At 33.2% G+C, this 22,243-nt stretch overlaps 1 pseudogene; it reads left to right on the forward strand.

The window, feature by feature from the left end:
- Window positions 1–9,802: 9,802 nt before the first annotated feature.
- Window positions 9,803–21,939, forward strand: LOC129081056 (coiled-coil domain-containing protein 28A-like; annotated as a pseudogene).
- Window positions 21,940–22,243: the final 304 nt, after the last annotated feature.

Below are 22,243 nucleotides of genomic sequence, written 5' to 3' on the forward strand. Positions count from 1 at the left end.
AACACTAGTATGGCCTTTTCTCATCTAGTTTTTTAAAATTATCTTTGTAATTTTGTAGAAAATTCTTTTTAAGTCATTTGTTATAGCTTGGCAATGAAGTTTAGGACAAATATAAATAGAATTGAAATTAACTGTAATGAGAAGATTAAAAAAACCCTCCAATATGAATAAATAACATTCAAAATAATGGCACAACTCCCTAAAATCCATGTTCATGACCTCGAAGTAAAATGAAATATTCTTAAAGAGACTAAATATTATCTAACAAACTGGCAGCAATAATATTGGAAATAAGCCACAGGTGTTACATAAACATGTAAAAATAATTACTGCAGTACTTTCTTGTATCCACTTCAGAATGTTGACCTTGAATTGCAGCCTCCACAAATAAACATTTCCAAAGAGCTAGAGGCCAATTGTGATTGAATGTTTTGCTATTATTGATAATTAACAGTTACTGAGAATTTTGGATGCAATTAGGTTCTCTAATAAACATCAGCTAAACTGATAGCTATCTAGTCTAAAGTGATTATATGAAGAAATTAAGTTTAGATTGAGGTAAAAGAGAGCAGCACTCTGAAGGGCTGGATGGAACAAATTAAGTATGGGAAATTCTGTTGGAGAAAGTAAACCTACACAGAAATGGAAGTAATTTATTTATTCTATAAATATTTAATTGACTTCCTCCTATATGTCAATCAATTACCTAACTACTAAAGACTAAACACTAAGGAAACATTAGTTCTCTTTGCTCATTGAGTTTGCATTCTACTGGGATATAGCAAATAAATCCCTCCTACTTGCATCAAGGACGCTGGGATACACACTTGGGATGACAAAGGACTGCAATGTATGACAACTTCTGAAGATTTACTAGAACACACCCCCTATTTCATTAAAGAATAGTTTATGCCATGACCTGTGAGCGAGATGCTTTCTCATTGTTCAGGTATTGTTATTTTTATTTTCTTATACTAGCAACGATTTCACAGTATCCACAAGAACCAAGCCCAGAGAAACATTAGGAAGCCAGTGGGGGCTGGCAGTGAGCTCAGAGCCCAGCACACACAGGGACAGTCCTCCTTACGACAAGCTGCTACCTCGCTAGCAATGGACTGTCAGAACCACCACTGTAATGAATAATTTCATAGCTGTTGTTGGTATTTTAGCCACTCAAGAACCAAAATTCCAGGTGAAAGCATCTGATTGATAAAACCTAGCTTCCAGGTCTATGTCCACCGTGCACTATTTTGGGTTCATACATTCCATTCAGGCTCAGACAAAAAGCGTGTTATAGAAATAAATGAAAGGCTACCTGAAAGCTCAGATGCAAAACAATGAACAAATAAATTCACATATCTGTTTTAATATATAACATCTGAAGTTAATTGTAAGCCCATATTATTTCTTAGACAAGAGGTGCTGCAAAATTTAACTTTTCTGTTGATTTAACTAACAAATAATTGAATGAATGATTGTAAATAATTTCAAGCAATCTTCAAATCCTCTATTTTAAATTTGCATTTTTAGTTTTAAATCTAACTTAATATTTTACTTGTATTAAAAATTAACTTGTATCCCATACTAGTTGAGTGCTAAATATATTTTTAAAATGATTGAACAGTAAATTTTTAAGCTATGTTATTGGAAAATACCATAGAAACATGAATAGAAAAAAGGTACATATCTTATCATTCAGGACATCTTGTCTTTTAGAAAGAAATAATTTAATTATCATTGTTAGTTATTACCTAAATCATATATCACATAGATTACAAAGAGATCATCATTTTGTTTCTTGGTTTTATTTTTGAAAATACTATAGTCCTTTAGGAACTATAAGATGCATCAGAATGATAATCACATTTTGAAATTAGATGACATAGAAGGATTAAGTGAACAGAGAAAGTAGCTACACAAATAAAAGGAAGCTGAGCTCTGCAAAGATTGAATCCCATCCACAATAACTTTCTTAGTGCTACTGATATATCCTCATTATTTGAAATGTGACCAAAAAACAAAATGTAATGCTCCTTAGCTGCAGAACTAGAGAGTGAAGCAAAGAATAATAACCAAAAGATCTTTGATGGTACTGAAGAAAGAATAGTAGAAAAGAGCAACATGATTTTAAATACTCATTAATGCTATTAAATAAAGATGAATTATGTTTTTAAAATTCTGGTAGTACTGTGCCTAAATCTAGGGTTTTTCACACAGAATCAAATGCCTAGCAGTCATTAATGTCAATCAGTTATGTTAACACTGAAGATCACACACATTCCCAAAAGATTTTACTAATGAGAAAGAAAATTTTATTACAGAATAGTAAGAACAGTCACAAATCTCTACTTTTTATATTGGAATATATTCTGGTAAATTAACTATTAAAAATATAAAACATGCTCTGGAATCCAGAAAAATAGCATTCTATTTATAGTTTAATAAAGTTTTTAAAGGAAGTTATTTTTCTGAAAAGTGAGGATGTAGTATAGATAGCTGAAAAGATAGCAATAACAGTATTAAAATTAAACTTCATTGTACATATAGGGGAATTAATATTTCAGTGATGTCACATAAATGTCATCATACCAATAATTATTAAATTAGCTTGCACAGAGATACCACCGTTACTGAGAGGATGAAATATTAAATAAGATAGTGGTATCTAAATGAAAAAACAAGGTGATCTGATAACACACTTTCCACTTGGGATATTGTATATAATAAGGGATAATGCGGAGACTCATATATTAATACTCACAAATACTTTGGCATAATACTTCTTCAATTATAGTCCACAGACTCATTTCACTCCATAAAGCTGTTTATGGTGGTCCATAAGTTAGCATAGAAAACAATGCCAAACATTGAGAAAATTTTGTAATTCTCCAGAGTAACTTTGTGACTATTAAATCTAATCATGAAACTATTGAGCTTGTATTTTATATATATTTTTAATTTTGGTTTTCCAAATAATTAACTTGTATTGAATTTTTCAAAAACATCAACCCTAGCATATGGGAAATTATAAACAACACCAGAGAATGCAAGGCACTATTTTCTGGTTCTTGACATTACATGTTGGATTGATCCAATTATGAAGGGTCAGATATAGAGTCCTCTTTACATTCCCCGCCCCTGCCAAATTCCTCACTTCTGTCCTTTATTTCTCTGTGAGAGAGTTTAGTGTAATTGTAAAGACTGTGCAGTCAGCTATTACACATATCTGGATATGAATCTCAGCTCAGCCACATCTTAGGTGTTTTATATTGTAATGCATCTACTTTGGTATCAATACATTAGGATGTATTAGGTCTCATACATGGAGGTGATAGAGTAAGTGCAAGATAAGACACATGTTTATAGGACTTACAAAAAGAAAAGCAAAATTATTAGTGACTAAACTCCTTACAGCTGATGAAGAAAAGTCTAGAGATAGAATGAAAACAATGAATCCTTGAAGGTAATTGTTACAGAGAGCTCTAGGCTATTTTTCCATTTAAAGGAGGGGGGAAAGATCCCACATAATGTGTGTATGTGGGGAGGGAGCAAAGAAAATTCAATATTAGCAATATTCCTCCTATGCAGTGCAAAGATTTATAGTTCATTACAAGTTCCTTGTCTTGTGTACCTGATAGCAAGCAAGTTGACTGGTTAAGTAGGTCCATTGTAATTACTAGCACCTCTCTGCACCTCTCTGAACAGTTGGATGCTGTGTAAACTGAAGTATCTCCGTGGGCTCCCTAGTCCTGCAATAGGAGAAGAGAATAAGAAGAGTTCTTAGAGGAACCAATGACTCATCGCTCATACAGATCCTGGGTTACAGAACCTAGGGTCAACTTTTATTATTGTTCTTTTACTTTTTACATATTTTATTTATATTTAGAGAGAGGGGAAGGAAAGGAGAAAGAGAGGGAAACCTCGATATGTGGTTGCCTCTGTCGCATCCCCTACTGGAGACCTGGCCTGCAACCTTAGCAAGTTCCCTAACTGGGAATCTAACCGGTGACCTTTTGGTTTCCAAGCCTGCGATCAATCCAGTGAGCCACACCAGCCAGGGCACCTAGTTGCCAACTTTTATGTAGGGGAATCTGAATGTGGGACACCCCATGTGTCTATGTCTGAGTAAAAAAGGGAAACAACAATGGGAAGACCTAAAATATCAGAGTTTTGTGGGGCTTTTTCCCTTGGGTCGACTGACTTGGGAGAAATATAAAAAGCCTTGCACTTTCCTGAAAGAACCTGCCTAAAAGTATCCTCTTCCACAGATATATCAGTGGGAGAAGGACCTTGCCAAGAATTGTAAAAGGACCAAGATTTATCCCCTTTTGGAAATATTTTTGAAAACAAGATTACTTAAAATTTTATTACAAATACATCTTGTCTATGGGTGCAAGCAGGGAATTTGAATAAATATCAAGGGTAGACAGAACTAGATATTGTTACATTTCTAGGGTTTAAGTTTATGTTGCTTTCATAACTGTTCATAATATAAAAACGAATACCCACCCACATTCATACATACAGAAATAGATACATAAAGCTATTGATAGTCTAAATCATTATGTCTTCAAATAAAGATTGTGATCGATCCAATTCTGTTCACCTAGGGGATAGATTTTTTGTTTTTTTAAGTTTGGACACCTCCATTAACAACAAAATCTATTCTATTTACTGAATTAAGATTTCTTATTACAGTGACCCATGCAATGTTAATGTGTTGTCACATACTGTAGATGTTCAAAAAACACTGAATAAGAGAACAGAAATATAAAATCTTCTGAAAGATAAGCCTGACTACTTATTCTGACAATTGTTACAAACCTGTTTATGTGCAAATCTTCCAATTATTGCTTATATAAATAAAAATCAATGAGACAGCAGTATTAGCTATTTTCTTTTACTAATTTCACTAATTACATTCATCCAAATAAAGATGTGAGAGTCTGAACAAAAAAATTGTCATTTGGGGGTTATTCCCTCTTATAGAAAATAAAAGCTATAAATTAAGAAACCTGAAATATCACATATAAAAAAAAAAGTAGAGGAGATCACTATAGAATGCTGATTTCTGTTTCCTATTCTTCCAACTGATTCTCAGGTCAGTGGTTGGCATGCTGTTGTCAGGTGATTGCAGATCATGATTTCTGTGTTATACTCCACCAAAGACCCATTCAAGTGTGTTTTAGCCCCCTGTTTTATTCTTTTAATCCCCAAACACCATACTTAATATCAAATATCAGGAAAAAAACATATTTTAACCATCTCTGCTTTTTTATTATTTTCAGAAAATTTATTTCAAAACACTGACTAGAGAGATAGATAGATAGATGACAGATAGATTTTAAAACCAGTTGCCATCAAAATTTTGTCTTCCTGACTTTTCTGGTATATCATATTTTGACTTACATTAATTTTACAATATTTCCCCTAACATGAACTAAGATATAAAATTCATAAACTGTTTAACATTAGATCAAAACAGGTATACTTTTAATATCATATACACTTATACAGAGTGTATTATTTGAAAGAAAAGCATAATCACTCTGCTTTATGATACCCTAGTAGTATTGTGTGTGTGCAATATGTGCATGTATATAAATGATAAAGCAATTCTCTAAATCATATAATGCATCATAAGACAGAGGCACATAATTTTAAACATTAGAACATGCTATTTTAAAATTTGAGACTCCTAAGATGTTACCTGAACTAATTATTTGTATGTTACTTGTTAAAATTTGGATAAATTTGCACTCTTGACAAATGATAAGATCAGAACTGACATAAAAAATAATAAAATCAAGTTTTTAGAAGCTCTGTCAATGTTAAATAAAATATATAGTTTCCCAATGTTATGATTTATATCTATAGCCTTCTTTCTATTTTCAAATACAGAAGAAATTGCCTTGTTCAACAGTGGCCCATCTTTATCCCAGAGCTTATTGTGGGGTTTAGAACTTGGTTCTGACATGGAACCAATCCCAAATGCTGAAACTGCTCTATGGAACCTGGTATATATGGTTGTTTACATCGCTACTAGATCCAGACAAATTCAAACTTGAAATTTAATAGAGCAAAAAAGTACAGATTGATGTTATCATTTACTGACAATATGACAGAACTATTGTCCTTAAAATGATTTAGGCATGGCAATATTCTTCAGTAGTTATCAAAGGAAGAGAGTTTGGCTATATGACTTAACCATAATTAATTAAGTATGAAAATATCAGGTCCATTAAATTTTAAAATTTAAAAGATTCTTTTATTAATCAGGATTAAAGATTATTTTGGTATTTATAATTTCCCTTGAATTTCCATTTCCATAATGTTGGTGATAAAGACTTCTTATATAGTGGGTCATTCAAAGCTATGCTCGTCAGCTAAACAGATAAGCTATTTTCTGTCAAAACATTTAATTATAAAGTTGATCCTGTTAGTTAAGAAGTAAATCACTTAAAGAGTAAAAAAAGAAGATAAATATAATCTTGAAAAGAAAATGCTTACATATAAAAAGGAGAGAAAATTGTAGTCAAAGGAAGAATGTAATTTGTCATTTCAAGACAGATAATGAGCTTCAGATACTCTTTGATGATGAGAAGGAGTATGATATACATAAAAAAGCTTTAATGAAGTATAAAATTATAATAGATAATGAAGTTCTTTTTTTAGAATATGCAGTTAGTAACTTGGATTTTCCTATTTCTTAAAATAATAAATATATTGACAACACTATGTACATGTAAAACTATTTTGAATAGAGTTATAAATTCTAATTCAAGATGATCAAGATAAAATTAACAGTTTTTTTTCCACCTCAATTCTCTTTTTTGAAGGATCAGGGGAAGAAAAACCTATGTTCAGCATAAAGGATTTTAGAAAGAATTATATTAAACTGTCTGAATTGCAAGAGTATACGAATTAGCTGAGGAGGTTTATGTAATCAAAAGATGAAGGAGTTTTACAGTGGTACTCTGAAAAAAAGAATTCAGAAATAACATGAAAAGTTAAATAGATGATTTGGAAAACATGGATTTGTGGAATTTTATGTAACTGTTTCAAAATTATAATGTCAGTTACAAAATAAGGGACAGTAAGTCATTTTCTAATATCTGAAAGATGACACATTCAAATATGTCCAAGTACTTCTATTTTGTGATTATATTTTTATTTTCTATACTAAATATTTATAAAAAACATGTACAATCATAAAATACATATTAAAGGACATCACTTGTAAATATGTGTATTTTTAATGCTGTTTGCATAGAAATAGTATATAGCTGACTGAATTGTTCAACAATAAAAAAAAGTTTAAATTTAATTTAAGTCTCGAAAAAGTCACATACACCTATTAAAAAGATTTAGGTGATATACATTTCATAACAAGAAAGATGTTAATCAGTAAGTGATTGAAAAATAAGTAGTAAAACAGTACACATACTGTAGCATTACTTGCAGTATAGATATATATTAGCATAGCGGTGCATTTCTTATTGCACCTCATCTGCCAAGATTTGTAATATTTTGAAAATTTTGGTTTGGGGGATATGCTTTCAGATTTATCAAAATATTCATTATTAGATATAGTACTATGATATTTAAAATATTTTAAATAAAAAATGTAGATAAAAATAAAATATGACATTAAATAGAAGATATTAACATTTTTCTCACCCTGCTTTTGAGAAGTTGATTAAAATTTTTCCTTAAATTAAGTTTTTAACTCTCCTTTTACATTAATTGTATTGCAATCTATTATTTTAATAAACACCATTCTTAGATATCCAGGAATTTAAGTAATTACAATTTTACATATACTTAATATAAGCAGTTTCTTAGACGATAGTATTAGGTAATTGCCTTTATTAATGATCCTGAAGGACAGTAGAATGTGCTCCATACTAGAATGGGCCTCATCCAAACAGTTGAAGGTCTTAAGAGAAAAGGCTGGGATTTCCTGGAGAGGAAAGGCTTCTCCCATGGAGTTCCTTCACACTCAATACTGCAACGTCAGCTTCCGCCTGAACGTCCAGCCTGCTGGTCTGCACTGAAAATATTGAAAAGGCCTCTCCCCAACTGTTAGCCAATTTGTTAAAACAACTTCTTTTCTCTTTCTCTGTAGAGATATATGAGGTCTGTCCAGAAAGTATATAGCCATGTAAAATGAAAAATAGAGACAGTCATTGAAGAAGATATGAGATACAAGAAACACTGTACGCAAGACAATGACACCAACCTCCTTCAAAGTGGATACCTTGGGACCTCACATAGCTCTCCCAATTGCCATCAGCTGCCCCGTCATATTTTTCTGAACCTCATCAGCAGTCTGAAATTTCTTCCCTTTCAAAGGTGATTTTAGTTTTGGGAAAATCCAGAATTCACTGGGGCACCAAATATGGACTGTAGTGGAGCTGAGTCACCTGATTTGATGTTTCTCAAAAAAACTCTGCCCAAGATGTGATGCATGAGCAGTCACATTGTCCTGATGAAGGTGCCAATCATTAGGTGCCCATAGCTACAGCCTTCTGAATCATCCAAATAGTTTCTGCAGAGAAATGCTCAAGCTTAATGCAAAATTGGATGCAGATTCATTGTTCTACTTGCTGAGTCATTTTGAATGTGACAACCACACAGTACACATGCTCATTCAATGGCATCTGCCACCTTCACTGACTAGTACAGTGAAGCCATCATTGTTCACACATGCATATTCCAGTCCACTCTCGTGGCCACCTGGTAACACCAATGTCATGCAAACTATTCTCATTATATTAACAATAGTTGGACTTTTCCTAACAGACTGTGTATACCATAGTTTTGTTGCTCTGGAGAACCCTAATATAGTAACTAACAATGCTAAATGTATTAAAACCCAAGTGAATTTCAGTAGTTTTAAATCCAAATGCTTTTACTGACATAGCAGATGACTGAAAATAAAAAATCAAATGGTTATAAAACATTAAGTAGTGGTGGGAATTATGGTGCACTTGGGACTCCATTTCTATTGAAAGAGATTCAAACTACAACATTTTGAACAATGTACCCCAGTCAAAAATGCTTAGGCTGATTCAACATGTGGCATACCAATGTGTGATGTAGTTCATAAAATTAACGGGAGAGACAAAAAGCTGTGGGTTAGAATGATTAGATAAAACTTCATGAAAGTAGAGATTTTGCCTTTTTCTTAACCACAATGGCTAAAGTTCCCTGCAACTTTGATAGCGGTGCTTACCCAGGCCCCAAAGTGAGGGATGGCTTGCAAGAAATGCCGCAGGCCGGGGGCTGAGTCCAAACTGCCAGTGTGGTGCTTGGCAGCAGATTTCCTTAGCCCCGGGCCCATACACGGTGGGAGGGGTCCCTGTGCAGAGTCTGCTTGAGGTTAGGCGAGGGTGATTGACGGAGGGAAAAGCCCTCCTACTCCCTTGGAGGCAGAGAGAAGTATAGACCTGCCGGTCTAGCTTGGGAAGTGGATAGGATTGGGGTGAGCTGAATCCTTCTAAAGAGCGTGGAATTTTGGACTAGGAGATTTAACAGGAGGGAAGGGAAAAGCACTCACCTTTGTCTTCCCATGACTTGCCCTGTTGGGGGCCAGAGCACTTGAAGCCCGGCGGGCCCTGGAAGCCGCATGGCCAGGCGGAAGGCCTGGGCCACCTGCTTCCCGCCGTCCCTCCACCCTGCCCAGGAAGCCACCGCGGGGCGATGGTGGTAGGAGCCGTGTGCTCAGTTTACAGGGCGAAGCCTGAAGAGAGAGGTCCATGTGCTTAGCAGGGTCAGTCTCCGAAAAGGATAGATAAGGATGGAGGAGGATTTCTGGTAATGGTTTTGGGTTTCAGTCGTTTTGGGAACAAAGGGGTTTTTTCTGTGTTTTGCGGAAGAGAGGAGCCTGGAGCCGGGGAATCCCTACTGCCCCCAAATTGTGCAACATTTTAATAAAACCTTTTTTATTCCCCACCAACCTTTGTCTTTGGAATATGCCTGTGTTCCAAGGAGGGCGTTTTTCTTTGGTAACAACTTAACTAAATTTTACACAGGATTCTTCCTAACTCTAGGCCTTTTCTAAGAGCCTTTGATTTAGAAAACCTACAATTGTAATTTTTTTTCTGCTCCTTTGAAATGTAAATCTTTTTAAAAGCTTCTTTCTAGTTTACAAATTAGGGCATGTCTTTTTCCAGTAGCCTAACTTTGACAGACTAATGACAAATTGTAAAACAACCTCCTGATATAAAGATATGAGAAGCTTTATTTTGCTAAAAAATTCAGTTTTTCTGAAAACAGATGGCTTAAAATCCCTCAACACAGCTCTTAAATACTCTGCAGCCTTTTGTTTTAGTGAAGTTGATCTCCAACCGAGTTCTGACCTCACTCCCCTAGACTTCAACAGCCTTGGGAACAGTTTTCCTTGCCTATTTAAATTATTCCAGTGAAATTTTTACTTTGATTTTATTTTAATATTTTCATTTTTGTTAACATAGAGATGTCACTGTAAGAAACAGTACTGTAGAGAATTTTTGAGACAAATTAATGATAATTGTGGGGAATAAAAACCTCAATGGATTGAAAAATGTTCTGGAAAATGGCAGTTTGCACCTTATATAGTAAAATCAAAAGAGGAGTCATAAGGGGGGTTATGTGAAATCCATTGGTGATTTATTAGAGAGGTAGGTGAAAGCAAAGCAAGGAAACCTCTGGGATTGGATTACAAGGTAAAATGATAGACACATACCTATTTTACACAGGTGGATACAGGACAGTTAACAGTCAACAATTAACATGTTAACAATAACAATGAGGGGATTTGTGGTCTCTGCTCTGGTGTAGTTGTGTCCCAGGGCTTTGGAAAAAGGGAAGTTAACTTTCATATTCCAAAGATATGTTATCATAGATGCAAAAAAAAAAAATAATAATAATAAAGAAGCTCAATTAAGGTAAAGGTTGACTTTGTCAGGTTTCTAGCCGAAGACAATGACTGCCTATCATGACCTGCTTTTAATTAGTATGTTTCATTACAGACCATCCTATGTGGTTACTTTAGGCCTCTGAGTTTGTAAGGCTGCTACTCAGGCTTCCCCTGAGGTTGTCAGGTTTCATATGTGGCCCTTTTTTATCCACATAGATAAAAGTAGGTATAGATACTTAAAAGTATGCATTTGACTTAAGAAGAGACCAAAAACAATTAAAAAAGAAACACAACTATTTCAGCAGTGTCTAAGTCCCTTCATGTGATTCTTTCCTCTTTTTTCACTCTAAGACATCAGGAAGCCTACACAATTAGTAGAGACATAATTCAAAATAAAACAAAATCAGAGACGTGATTTCATTATAACAAAGCTTTATTTTCAGAAGATTTATAAGTCATCATTTCACCCTGGTTGATTGATGAGACTCATAATTATGTAGATCATTTGTACTCCTCACTAAATCATTGAAACTGCAGATTTTCCCTCCTTTTTGTCAATTACATTAAAGTCAAATGCTCATTTAGCAACTGTGATATGTATACTTTCTCATAATTAGCTGAAAATTTATTCTACTTTTCATAAATGCAAAAATAGATATAGGTGTAGAAATAAAAGTGTGTGGAGAAAGAAGTAAAGACATTAAACTGAAATGAAAATCTCAATAAACAAAAGTCTTAGCTGAATCGAAAAATATTATACCCATTCCACATTATAACAAAGGATTCCTTGGAAGAAATTGTACTCTCAAGCTTTTTGTTTTTGCTTTTCCTATATTATTACTGAGCTAGAAAAAGTATCATAACATTTACTTACTGGCTTTTTTAAAAAAATTCAGATGGCTTTAATAAATTACAACAAGAATCTAATGATCTCACTTTTGCATATTAATCAACAGGAAACCTAAAATATCTATATTTGAACTTTACAACACTTGTGAGATATAAAATATATCTATATTAAATATATATATTATGTGTATATGTACATTTTTTGTTTTCAGTTCCTATAGGTTATTTTATTATAGAAGTATAGTTTCGATGACAGCATTGAAACATTTTTATAACAAGATGAAAATATTTTGATAACTAAGTCCTAATAAGCATTAATTTAAGAATGAAAGTTTGTTAACAGGTATGAAAAGTAAAAAATCATTTATAAGTTGAGAGAATAGCAAGTTTAGAATTTACAATGTGAGTTTTCCTCAGATGAAAGGTAGGCATTTATAGAAACTAATGTAAATTTTAACCTTTGTCACATGAATTTGTTTAAGGAAACAGATAATTAGACAGTTTAGCAAAGTCAGGGTCTATATTTTCAGTCCATGGTAAAACAAAAACAGAAGTGAAGTATTTGGTGACTCAGCATTCTTACTACATATCTTTTATGAATGCAGCAACAGAAAAAATGTAAAGAAGACTGTATTCAAAATTCACCAAGTATCACTGGATGCCTTTATTGTAGAAAACAAGAACAGCAGTATTAGCCACGGGCAACACTGAATAATTCATTTCCTAATTTATTGCTGTACTTAAATTCAGAAACCAAATGCAGAGGTACAAGACAGGTGAGTTGTGAATTTCCGACAGTTTAAGTGAAATAGACCTGGAATTTAAGTTGAGATAACAAGTATAAAATAAGTCACTGGCATGACAAGGCTGTCAGAAAGGCAATTTTACTTAGATGGAATTAATACAACAGCTGTGTCCATATGAAAGTAGTGAACCATTCCTAGCTGTCAGCCCTACTCAGATAGTACTGGATATAGCAAGGTCCGCTCTGAGCACCACAAGTTACAAAGAAAGTCCACACAATCCAATTTATTCAAGTGGATATTGTGCATTTGTTTTAAAATTTGACTAAAGTAAATGAAATCTTTTTTTTTTAAGAAAGTTGGAGATATGAATGGGAGTGCTACTCTCGTCAGTTGTTGAAACAATTTTCTCAAAATTAAGAATGCTTTGTTATTGACTGAATGCTTGTGTTCTCTCAAAATATGTATCTTGAAATCCTAACCTCCCAGGCCATGGGTGAGTCTTTGTGAGCTACCTAAGTCATGAGGGTGGAGCTCTCATGAGTGGAATTTGCCGTTATGTGACAGGGAAGCTTGCTCTAGCTCTCCGCTGTTTGTCATATGAGAATAAAAGGAAACCATGGCCACCTGCAAATCATGGAGCAGTTCTCACCAGACACTGGCTGTGTAATCACCTTGAACTTGGACTTCACAGTCTCTAGAACTGTGAGAAATAAGTGTTTGTTGTCTAAGCTACCCTGGTTGTGATATTTTGTTAGAGCAGTCAGAGAAGAAGGACAACTACATGTCTCCATTCTTCTTTAACTCAACAAATGTCCATTGAGTGTTGAATTTCTGCTACACATTGAGATGTATTTAGATTTACAGTCAGACAATAAAACATAGTCAATATGCATAAAATGACTTTAGTCTTTTAATGATTAGGGTCATTGCATTAACTATAATGCAACCAACTGTAATAAGTGAAGGTATTACATAATCAAGTCAGCTGAACTAGCTGGGTCAGTAATAAAGGGACTCACGTTTCTATCAAAAGCTGAATAAATAATCTGAATAATGTGTAAGAGTTAGAAAACTGTGGTGATAAGAGAAATACAGATGGATCTCAAAAGAGGAGTGAATTGTATAAAAACTTGCAGCTGGTGAGAGAAATAATGTTTTAAAGGATTTGAAAGCAAGTGTATAAATATGGATTATAGAGTTTCCAAGGGGCGTGTAGCAAGATTTGTTGCAAATAACTTGGAAAAGGCTCAAATGATGGTGGGTCTTACAAGGCATGTTTAGGAATTGAAGTTTATCCTAAAGGTGAGAGCAGACCATTGAATGGAGGGATGACTTTTTATAGAGGAACAACAATGATATTGAAGACCGTGATAACAGTTAAAAACTATAAACATTTTCAGAAGCAAACACAGATGACATGAAGTTCGGAAAAGTGTGGAGATGAAGCACAAAGCATGTAGTTGAGAAATATTGGAGCCAGAATCTAAATTAGGTTACACATCTGAAAAGAAAGACAGCACAGCAAGGGAATTTAGGAAATGAAATATTGTGCTCAGTTCAAACTTTTAATGTGAAGAAGCAGAAGAGATAAGGGGTTTGGAGTAAGGAGGGAGGCAACTAGCGGTCTGCTGCTTGGTGTCCTTCCCATCACAGAGTAAAACTTTCCATCAAGTCTGTAGCATCAGAGAGAATGTTTGGCAAGCCATATAGACCTGGTATATTTTTATAATAACAGGTAGATGTTAATAGAATCCATGAAACTACAAATCTCCTGTGATTACTCCATGAACAAGGAAATTACATAGAGATAGTAATATAATAATAAAATCATTAGGTTTGGATTTTATTCTCAGATTTGACATATGATAGTGAATATTCTTGTGAAAATCAGTACATCTTACAGCACTTATTTCCTTAATTGGGACACAGATAATTTCCCAGGATTTCTCATTTCACAGAACTGTTGGATAGATTAAATAGGTCATCATCTATATCATGTTTAGAAACTTTAAAGCATTTTATACATTTTTAACTGCTGCTATCAATAGCTAGACATATAAAAAATAGAAGATTGAGTTAGAAGTTATAGGATGGCTGTAGGGGATACTGCAGGGGTATTGCTAAATTGAACTGGATGTTAGGTAAGGTATCTGGGTTACAAATAATTCTACTCAATTTTTTGTGTTACATTATATGTGGCTATGGCTTCTAATAGAGGAAAGAATGTATAGCCTACTTGAAAATATTTTGATATTGTAATCACCCCTGGATGATTGTATCCAATGGGTTTTAAGAAAGAACCTGAAATATTTATTTCAGGGAATAAAAGTTTTCTACATATTCTTATCCCTTAGATAAAATCCACTGTTAAATAGTTTCATAGTAGTGAGATTACAGAAAAAAACATGGCCATTTATAAAATATTCTTTGGTCTTAGGATATGTATTTTGATGAGTATAAAGTCAAGTACTGCATGAAGAATCAGGATTCATTAAAGACTTATTAAATGATCATTTTCTCCAAAGAAGTGAGTTTTACAACATTTCATGTGGAGAAAGAAATAGCCTTTTAATTAAAATTAAAACTCCCTATTCCCTTCATTGTCTTAGAGCAAATAGTAGTACACGATAGTTTTAATCAAAGGAATGTACTATAAAATTTGGATTTCTACCTCATGAAGCAGTTATTTCCTACAGAAGTCATATTATTTTGAGGGACTAAGTTAGCTCATTATAATGAGGTATTTAAAGAGGGCATTGATTTTTCAAACCAAGGTAACAAAGGTAACATTTATATACAGAGAAGAAAAATATTAAAAAATACGAAACTCGAAGTGACTGACTGTAAACTAGGTAAAGCTGAATCTAGAATTCCATTAAAAAAGAACAGGATTTCTGTTATGCTATATTATTACATTGTTTGTTCTTATGACAACCTTGTCACAAGACTGACCTGGCCTTCTCAAACTTTCCTAACTGCTCTGATTTCTTCCAGCCTGATATTCTCACATGCTCCTCCTCCTCTTTGTGTGCCTAAATCACAGAATTCACCAACATTGGGGTTTTGCTCCTCATGGCTCATCAATCAATCTTTGTTAGCATTTTCCAGAGTGAATTTAAGACATATAAATAATGAGATATATGTCTTAAAATCTCTAGATAAGACAGCATAATGTGGTGTTTAAGAGCACAGTCTGGATGCCTGAAGCCTAGGACTGAAGCCTGGTTAGGCCCCCTATTCCCTGGGTGACCATGGGGAGGTTATATATCTGCTCGGCGCAAAAGTCTCCTTGTACATAATGGATTATTATCACCAACTTTAAAGTGTTTTTGCAGATTTTAAATGAGTCCTTTGGTCAGTGAGGAGCATACAGGAAGCCCTCTACAAGGACTGGTTATTAATATTATTTTATTATTAATACTTAGTATAACATCATACAATTTTTAAATTGCTAACAAAGCTCTGTAGTTACACTACTGTCCTTTAATTTATTAAATGTCAACTAACTTTATAATTTTTCATGCCAGACACTTTAAATTTTCACATCCACTGAAGTCTGCATTTATTGAATATTTACTCCTTATCAGGTCATGTTTTTGAGCAATTTATATTTAAAAACACTTTAATATTCACAGCAACCATAGGAGATAGTTACTACCATTATCTCCAGTATAAAAATGAGTAAATCCAGGCTTGTGTTTAGTAACCTAGTCTAATCATATAGCTAGTGAAGGATAGCCCAGGATTTAATCCCGAGCATCTAACTCTTCAGCCAGCACTCTCCAACATCGTGCATCCTTAACAACTCTAGAGTATAAATGATCCATAAATAATCTCTATCACTCCTGTAACATCTACTTCTCCCTTCACTCTGAGCCCTTATCTTTTAAACATTGATAAATTTCATCCTTAGTAAATAAAAATAATAATTGCATGACCACATTTATGCCTCTCATTCCTCTCAAACTGTTTTTTTTTTTTTTTTTCAAATCTTTGCTTTGTTCAAGCACTGAACTTCTTTTATTTTCTAGGTCCATTAAAATGTTTACTCTTTTTACACAATGACTCTTCTCCCTTAAGTCATCAGTGACCTTATAACTCTATATGCAAAGAACGCTTTATATTACTTTTCTCACTTTGACTTTTTCAGTTTGCCATGTTTCCATTTCTCATATCTATTTATTTGAGTGCCATCATTTTTTCCTTTATTATTTTATACCCCTCTATAAATAGTTTTTTCTCTGTGTTCTTATTATTCCTTGCCCTCTTCCTAACCCATAAATGTTTCTGTAACTTGAGCTTTCATTTCGAGCCAATTTCTCATTCTGCCAACTTCCAATACGTGTATTCAATATTTACTAAAGTCTAAGGACTTCACGACTTTACCCCCGACTCTGACCTGTTCTCTGAGCTACAGACAGATATTTCAAATTACTTTTTCATTCTGTGTGTGTATCCTAGAGGACTCTGTGCTCATTTCCATTTCTACTGTAATGGCCTTACTTCTCTCAAATCAGTTGTTTGCTTCAATTCCTGGAAATTCATGCTTGCTTCAACAATACTTAGTCTCAGAGAGTGGGTAATTATTTTCGGCCTTCTATTAACTAACCAATTTTAGGAAAAATAAAGATTAGCATAGGAACAGCTGTTTCTTCAGGTGAAATCCTTGGCTTCTATGCATAGAATGTAACCTGTTTTTGTCTGAAAAATACTACTTGCACATCTCCAATTTTGCTCCTTTTTATTGAAATAGGCCCCAATATTATGGTTAAAGTAAAACCTTGAACATTTTAAGAATTTTTCTATAAATCTTTTAAAATTTATAATTTATATACTATTCTTCAAAAATGAATGACAACTGAAATATATGGACATTATTATAATAAAAGTAGTAGGAGTAACAATAGTAATTTATAGTAATAATATTCCCTCACACAAAATGAGTTTTCCTGACCTCACTTATTCAATATTATTCTTTCTACTACTTATGGACCACTAGTAGCAATAAAAATAGTGAGAATTAAGTGAGATATATTTATGACTTATCAAGAGACATAGTGGAGACCTAGAAAATAGCTCATATAAAATTTGAAATCCATGTGTGCAATTTTTAGAAATAGTGTTAATATAAATGTTCATCACAGTTTCAGAAAAGTAGTCTAAACGTATTTACTCCAACTATTTAAATATTTGAGAACAAAAATTGTTGATTTTAATAAATTAAACAAATGCATAATTTTTCTGGCAACATAAATCAGGGGTCATGTGTTTGTTCAGGTGCCACACTCACTCACTCACTCGCTGTGAGGTCCTCTGCTCATTTTATAATTGACATGTTTGTGCTCTTTTTTTAAATGTGGAGTTACATGAGTATTTTTTTAATATATTTTGAATATTAACCCTTTATCAGATATATCATTTGCAAATAACATCTCCCTTTTAGTAGGATGCCTTTTCATTTTGTTGATGGTTTCTGTTGATGGATCAATATAAAATTAGTTTTGTTTTATTTATGTGTCAGGCATTGATTGTACCATCCACTCTTACATGTCAGATTAAAGTAACTGTGTCAACCTTTTATCAACATGGTTATATCTCAAACATACTTTGCTCAGATATGATCATCTTGCAGGAAAAAAGCACATTATGTGTGTATAGATTAAAGCATATATGCATACAAATATTGTTTACAAAAGCATACTTGTATCATAAAACTTTTTATGTTACATGTGTCATAAAATAATGGATGGCAAAACGTTTGAAATATCCAGAAAGTAGTATTGAGAGCAGAGATCAAAGAGAAAGCAAAGGTGCTTCAACTGTAAATAATATATTATTTCTCTTTTAAAAGGTACCTAATGGAAACATGGAAAGTATTAACTAATGAAATAATATGACCTAAGCTGAGTGGCTGATAAGAGGTTCTGTTATAGCATTGTTCAATATTTTAAATAGTATTATATTAAAATGTATGAAATATAACAAATTAAAATATTTAAATCAGAAAGAGTAAACAAAAAGGAAAATAAAGAGAATAAAGTTAGAGATAATATTAAGGTTAGTAATCAAAATTCACATCATGGAATACTAAGCACTTGCTAATGAAGTCTTATTAATAAGATTTTAAACACATTTTCAATTCAGAAATAGGCAAGATTGAATTATCTATAAGATTTCACAAAAACATAGTTTAAAACAGCAAACAATACTGGATCCTGGCTCAGAGAAACTTTATTTTTTCAAAATAAAATTATATGTTTTATTTTAAAAATGCATAAGATAAACACGAATATACCCAGTATTTCAATGACTTTTAAGGAACAAAAATATTTTTTATATTTTTAACAAAGTAGAACATTAAGTTTTTTGAATTGCTTCCATACTCATTTTCAAGCTGTTTAGTCCTTGAAGATTAAAGAAGCACAATTTATAAAATTTCTGGAAAAGCAAAATATAACTTCCATGGATATACTATGCTGTATTTATTATTCTGAAAGGTAACATGACATCTGTAGAAACTTCATAAAATGCAAATTAGCCAAAATGAAAACAAAAAACTGAAAATTAGCTACCTAGCTGAAACCCTTGAAAATTTTGGTAACCAGCTTTTTGCTATATAGAGTACATCATAAAATATTCTTTGCATATAAATATATAAGTAATAATAATAATATTTCTGGGACATAAATATTTGTATATATTCCATCATTTTACATTTTAAAACATGCAGCACTTTTAATTCTCTCCATTTATATATTAATATGCTTCAGTTTTTCACTCTTAAATATTTCTATTATGCAAATATAAGATCAAAACTTATCTGAATACGTACTTATATTGAACTCTAGAATAATGGTTGTATTAAAGAGTAGGTATATTTTTAATAATTTGACATATCTCAGAAATTTCTCTCTAGAAAATTGTATGAAAACATTTTCTACATTTTATGATTTTGTCTATCTTCAAAATAGCTTTTCTGACCTTTTGCAATTCTTGCTCGATGTTATTAGGAGACACTTTCAAATATCCACCACATTTAAAACCTTGCCATGCCAAGAACCATATTATTTTTTTTCTGTACTTCCAAACTTATTATATACTTATTATAAATCTAATAAAAATGTACTAATTTACTCTATGAGTCTCAACGAAATTCTCAATTCTTTCTTTTTCTTTTTCTATTGGCTTTTATTTATTTTTTTTTAATTTATTTTTTCAAATACATTTGTCTCTGCCTCCCCCCCACCACTTTCCCTTGCCTCCTCCCTCCTTCCCTCCCTCAGCTCTTCCCCTTTGGTTTTGTCCATGAGTCCTTGCTATATGTTCCTTGACTTGCCCCTTTCCTTCCTTTTCCCTGCCCCCCCCTTCCCTCTTGTCTCTGTTGGTTTCTTTTCCTTTCAGTGTTGCTGGTCTTATTTTTCTTGCATCTTTGTATTGTTGGTTAGGTTCTGCTTATAGGTGAGATCATATGGTATTTGTCTTTCGCCCCCTGGCTTATTTCACTTAGCATAATGCTCTCCAGTTCCATCCACGCTGTCGCGAAGTTTAGTAGTTCTTTTTTTCTTTCTGCTGTGTAGTATTCCACTGTGTAAAGGTACCATAGTTTTTTGATCCAGTCATCTACTGATGGGCATTTAGGTTGCTTCCAACACTTGGCTTCAATTCTTTCAAAATAGTAGCTTGCTGAGGTATTTGTTGGTTTGCATTAAACTATAAAGATCAATTTGGGGAGAACTGATAGCTTATTCAATCCAGAAGAACAGTATGTATACTTCTCTATTCATTTCATCTTCTTTATTTTCGTCAATAATACTTTGCAGTTTTAAATATACTAATCTTGCAAATATTCTTTTAAATTAGTGTCCTGCCATGTTTTGATTTATGATGTTACCAGAATGATATTCTCTGATTTCAAATTCAAATTGGTCCTTGATTACTTATGAATATAAATGCTTATATAATCTGTAATCTATTTAACTACCCTCAATATTCTAGAAGCTTTTTAATTAGATGTTTTAGTGATTTTTAGAGACACAAATATCATCTAAAAATTAAGAGAATGTTGTTCTACTTATCCATTTCCTATACTCTATTTCTTTTTTTAGCCTTATCGTACCAGCTAGGACTTAACTAATAGTACAATATTAATTAAATATGCTAAGATTAGATAGATATCTTGATTTATTTTTTTCTTGGAGCAAGATATTCAGTATATAACCATTAAATATTATGTTGGTCATTTATTTTTAAAATAAAGTTTGTGTAAAATTGAAAAAAATCCCTCTTTCTGGCTTTGCAAGGGTTTTGATTATGTTGTTGAATTTTGTTAAATATTGTTTTCTGCATGTATTGAGAGAATATTTTTTATTTTACTTTAAATTTTATTAATGTTAAGAATTATAGCAACTCTTAAAAGTTATAAATTTACATTACTACCAAACACTACTTGATCATATTTTTCATTTTATATAATTTTTATGTGATTTGTTGCTAATATTTTGTTCAGTATTTTTGAGTTTCTATTCCCAAAGGATATAACTCTACAAGATTTATTTTCTTCTAATGTGATTTGCTAGCAGAGTAGTTTTGGCATTGTTATTTTCCACTTCTATAAATGCTAATATAGTTTGCATATTATAATATAGGATTGACAGTATTTATTTCCAAAGACTTTTCATGGTTCACTACTAACGTTTTCTGTGTCTAAAGGGAGCTGCAGAGGCCGATCTCGGAAGTGACTCCGGCTCAAGGGGTAGCACTAGCTTCGCCGCAGCTGCGCCAGAGGCTTTGAAGGCTCTGGGGTCCGCGCAGGTTTCGGAAAGAGGACCCAACCCACTCCCTCCTCAAGTCTAGACAATATGGCCTTGAAACAATGCAGGAGCGGAAAGTGAAGAGGAGGAGTCCTAAGTCTTCTAGTGACCACTCTACTCAGGTGGTTAATGCCAAAAAATAAAAATAAGAAATAGAAATGCCATTCCAGTTAGTAAAAGCACAAGGTTTTCAAATCCTGCATCAGTCAACTTCACAGCCACCAAAGTTAAAAAGAGTGATGAAAGAGAGGACGAGACCTCAGGGTGGAGAAGGGAAATGTGCTCAGTCAACTCCGATTCAGCATTTCTTCCTTACTGACGTCTCAGGCGTTCAGGAGATGGAGAAGGGGCTTCTCAGCCTTCTGAATGATTTCTACCCTGGAAAACTTCAAGCCTTCAGAAATGAACGTTCCATTGAACAGTTGGAACATGTTCGGGGAATGTGCGAGAGAAATTAGCTCTCTTGAATGTGGAGCTTATTGGTCGTTAGAGGAACTTTCTGAGGATGAGAGGAAACAGTCTGTGACTCTTATCTGGATAGGCTTCTGTCTCATTTAGGAGACCTGACTTCTTCCAAAGAAAACACCATTTGGCATATGCACAAGATATTCCAAATACCTCTACCAGCTAAATTAAATGCAGTTTCTTCCTTGTGGTTTGAAAAAAAGCAACGTTCTTTACTTTTCCAGCAGAATCCTGTAGCAGAATCATCTTCCACAATAAGGAATTAAAATAATTAAAGTGCAAGTGTGGTGATTGTTTTCACATACTGCTTTTAGTAAATTTGACTTGCTGCAATTCAGCGTAACTGGAGGCCTTGGCCTTGTGGAAGGCTTAATCAAGAAATGTGATGCAGAGGTTGTGCTGCTATGCTTACTGTTGTTGCCTTCTGCAGTTATACTTGAAATACATTGTGATAAATATTGTCCATAGGG

The sequence above is a fragment of the Pteronotus mesoamericanus genome, unplaced genomic scaffold, assembly GCF_021234165.1.
Source record: "Pteronotus mesoamericanus isolate MK-2021 breed Mesoamerican mustached bat unplaced genomic scaffold, CSHL_Meso_final contig_94, whole genome shotgun sequence".
Classification (NCBI taxonomy): domain Eukaryota; kingdom Metazoa; phylum Chordata; class Mammalia; order Chiroptera; family Mormoopidae; genus Pteronotus; species Pteronotus mesoamericanus.